This window comes from Cryptomeria japonica, unplaced genomic scaffold (genome assembly GCF_030272615.1).
Source record: "Cryptomeria japonica unplaced genomic scaffold, Sugi_1.0 HiC_scaffold_357, whole genome shotgun sequence".
Lineage (NCBI taxonomy): Eukaryota > Viridiplantae > Streptophyta > Pinopsida > Cupressales > Cupressaceae > Cryptomeria > Cryptomeria japonica.
The window spans coordinates 40,001-44,188 of NW_026729179.1; positions in this window are offsets into that span (position 1 = coordinate 40,001).

The following is a 4,188-nucleotide window of genomic DNA, read 5'->3' on the forward strand; positions in this document are numbered from 1 at the left end:
AGAGAGGTCTATGCATGTGAGAGGCTGAAAGCAAGGTCAACTCGGAGCGGTCTATGCATCGGGCGCGCTTGGGGCGACTACCAGTGCCAACCCCTTATCCCGCGACGCGTCCGACAAAGAGAACGTTCCAAGGCGGCAGAGGAGGTTACCAGCCGAAGGATGCAGTAGCAATAACAGGTATAGTTCCGCGGCGGCCGAGAAGACTCACCGCATAGGAATCGGGATGCGAGGCGAGGGATGCGGCGGGAAGGCCCCGACGGCTAAACGGAAGAGGCTGCAGGGCCGCCTCGGAATGGTCCAAGCATCGGACGCGATTGGGACGACTACCAGTGCCAACCCCTTATCCCGCGATGCGTCCGATACACAGATAGTTCCAAGGCGGCCGAGGAGCCTCACCGCATATCAATCGGGGTGCGAGGCGAGGGATGGGGCGGGAAGGCCCCAACGGCTAGACGGAAGAGGCTTCAGGGCCACCTCGGAATGCTCCAAGCATCGGACGCGCTTGGGGCGACTACCAGTGCCAACCCCTTATCCCGCGATGCGTCCGATACACAGATGGTTCCAAGGCGGCCGAGGAGCCTCACCGCATAGCAATCGGGGGTGCGAGGCGAGGGATGGGGCGGGAAGGCCCCAACGGCTAGACAGAAGAGGCTTCAGGGCCGCCTCGGAATGGTCCAAGCATCGGACGCGCTTGGGGCGACTACCAGTGACAACCCCTCATCCCGCGATGCGTCCGATACGAAGATGGTTCCAAGGCGGCCGAGGAGCCTCACCGCATAGCAATCGGGGTGCGAGGTGGGGGATGCGGCGAGATGGCCCCAACGGCTAGACGGAAGAGGCCACAGGGCCGCGTCGGAATAGTCCAAGCATCGGACGCGCTTGGGGCGACTACCAGTGACAACCCCTTATCCCGCGATGCGTCCGATACGAAGATAGTTCCAAGGCGGCCGAGGAGCCTCACCGCATAGCAATCCGGGTGCGAGGTGGGGGATGCGGCGAGATGGCCCCAACGGCTAGACGGAAGAGGCTGCAGGGCCGCCTCGGAATAGTCCAAGCATCGGACGCGCTTGGGGCGACTACCAGTGACAACCCCTTATCCCGCGATGCTTCCGATACGAAGACAGTTCCAAGGCGGCCGAGGAGCCTCACCGCATAGCAATGGGGGTGCGAGGTGAGGGATGCGGCGAGATGGCCCCAACGGCTAGACGGAAGAGGCCACAGGGCCGCCTCGGAATAGTCCAAGCATCGGACGCGCTTGGGGCGACTACCAGTGACAACCCCTTATCCCGCGATGCATCCGATACGAAGATAGTTCCCAGGCGGCCGAGGAGCCTCACCGCATAGCAATCGGGGTGCGAGGCGAGGGATGCGGCGAGATGGCCCCAAAGGGTAGACGGAAGAGGCTGCGGGGCCGCCTCGGAATAGTCCAAGCATCGAACGCGCTTGGGGCGACTACCACTGCCAACCCCTTATCCCGCGATGCGTCCGATACACAGATAGTTCCGAGGCGGCCGAGGAGCTGGGGGATGCGGCGAGATGGCCCCAACGGCTAGACGGAAGAGGCTGCAGGGCCGCCTCGGAATAGTCCAAGCATCGGACGCGCTTGGGGCGACTACCAGTGACAACCCCTTATCCCGCGATGCGTCCGATACACAGATAGTTCCGAGGCGGCCAAGGAGCCTCACCGCATAGCAATCGTGGTGCGAGGTGGGGGATGCAGCGAGATGGCCCCAACGGCTAGACGGAAGAGGCTGCAGGGCCGCCTCGGAATGGTCCAAGCATCGGACGCGCTTGGGGCGACTACCACTGCCAACCCCTTATCCCGCGATGCGTCCGATACACAGATAGTTCCAAGGCGGCCGAGGAGCCTCACCGAATAGCAATCGGGGTGCGAGGCGAGGGATGCGGCGAGAAAGCCCCAACGGCTAGAGGGAAGAGGCTTCAGGTCCGCCTCGGAATGGTCCAAGCATCGGACGCGCTTGGGGCGACTACCAGTGACAACCCCTTATCCCGCGACGCGTCCGATACACAGATAGTTCCAAGGCGGCCGAGGAGCCTCACCGCATAGCAATCGGGGTGCGAGGCGAGGGATGCGGCGAGAAGGACCCAACGGCTAGACGGAAGAGGCTTCAGGGCCGCCTCGGAATGGTCCAAGCATCGGACGCGCTTGGGGCGACTACCAGTGACAACCCCTTATCCCGCGACGCGTCCGATACACAGATAGTTCCAAGGCGGCCGAGGAGCCTCACCGCATAGCAATCGGGGTGCGAGGCGAGGGATGCGGCGAGAAGGACCCAACGGCTAGACGGAAGAGGCTTCAGGTCCGCCTCGGAATGGTCCAAGCATCGGACGCGCTTGGGGCGACTACCAGTGACAACCCCTTATCCCGCGACGCGTCCGATACACAGATAGTTCCAAGGCGGCCGAGGAGCCTCACCGCATAGCAATCGGGGTGCGAGGCGAGGGATGCGGCGAGAAGGACCCAACGGCTAGACGGAAGAGGCTTCAGGGCCGCCTCGGAATGGTCCAAGCATCGGACGCGCTTGGGGCGACTACCAGTGACAACCCCTTATCCCGCGATGCGTCCGATACACAGATAGTTCCAAGGCGGCCGAGGAGCCTCACCGCATAGCAATCGGGGTGCGAGGCGAGGGATGCGGCGAGAAGGACCCAACGGCTAGACGGAAGAGGCTTCAGGGCCGCCTCGGAATGGTCCAAGCATCGGACGCGCTTGGGGCGACTACCAGTGACAACCCCTTATCCCGCGACGCGTCCGATACACAGATAGTTCCAAGGCGGCCGAGGAGCCTCACCGCATAGCAATCGGGGTGCGAGGCGAGGGATGCGGCAAGAAGGACCCAACGGCTAGACGGAAGAGGCTTCAGGGCCGCCTCGGAATGGTCCAAGCATCGGACGCGCTTGGGGCGACTACCAGTGACAACCCCTTATCCCGCGACGCGTCCGATACACAGATAGTTCCAAGGCGGCCGAGGAGCCTCACCGCATAGCAATCGGGGTGCGAGGCGAGGGATGCGGCGAGAAGGACCCAACGGCTAGACGGAAGAGGCTTCAGGTCCGCCTCGGAATGGTCCAAGCATCGGACGCGCTTGGGGCGACTACCAGTGACAACCCCTTATCCCGCGACGCGTCCGATACACAGATAGTTCCAAGGCGGCCGAGGAGCCTCACCGCATAGCAATCGGGGTGCGAGGCGAGGGATGCGGCGAGAAGGACCCAACGGCTAGACGGAAGAGGCTTCAGGGCCGCCTCGGAATGGTCCAAGCATCGGACGCGCTTGGGGCGACTACCAGTGACAACCCCTTATCCCGCGACGCGTCCGATACACAGATAGTTCCAAGGCGGCCGAGGAGCCTCACCGCATAGCAATCGGGGTGCGAGGCGAGGGATGCGGCGAGAAGGACCCAACGGCTAGACGGAAGAGGCTTCAGGGCCGCCTCGGAATGGTCCAAGCATCGGACGCGCTTGGGGCGACTACCAGTGACAACCCCTTATCCCGCGATGCGTCCGATACACAGATAGTTCCAAGGCGGCCGAGGAGCCTCACCGCATAGCAATCGGGGTGCGAGGCGAGGGATGCGGCGAGAAGGACCCAACGGCTAGACGGAAGAGGCTTCAGGGCCGCCTCGGAATGGTCCAAGCATCGGACGCGCTTGGGGCGACTACCAGTGACAACCCCTTATCCCGCGACGCGTCCGATACACAGATAGTTCCAAGGCGGCCGAGGAGCCTCACCGCATAGCAATCGGGGTGCGAGGCGAGGGATGCGGCGAGAAGGACCCAACGGCTAGACGGAAGAGGCTTCAGGGCCGCCTCGGAATGGTCCAAGCATCGGACGCGCTTGGGGCGACTACCAGTGACAACCCCTTATCCCGCGACGCGTCCGATACACAGATAGTTCCAAGGCGGCCGAGGAGCCTCACCGCATAGCAATCGGGGTGCGAGGCGAGGGATGCGGCGAGAAGGACCCAACGGCTAGACGGAAGAGGCTTCAGGGCCGCCTCGGAATGGTCCAAGCATCGGACGCGCTTGGGGCGACTACCAGTGACAACCCCTTATCCCGCGACGCGTCCGATACACAGATAGTTCCAAGGCGGCCGAGGAGCCTCACCGCATAGCAATCGGGGTGCGAGGCGAGGGATGCGGCGAGAAGGACCCAACGGCTAGACG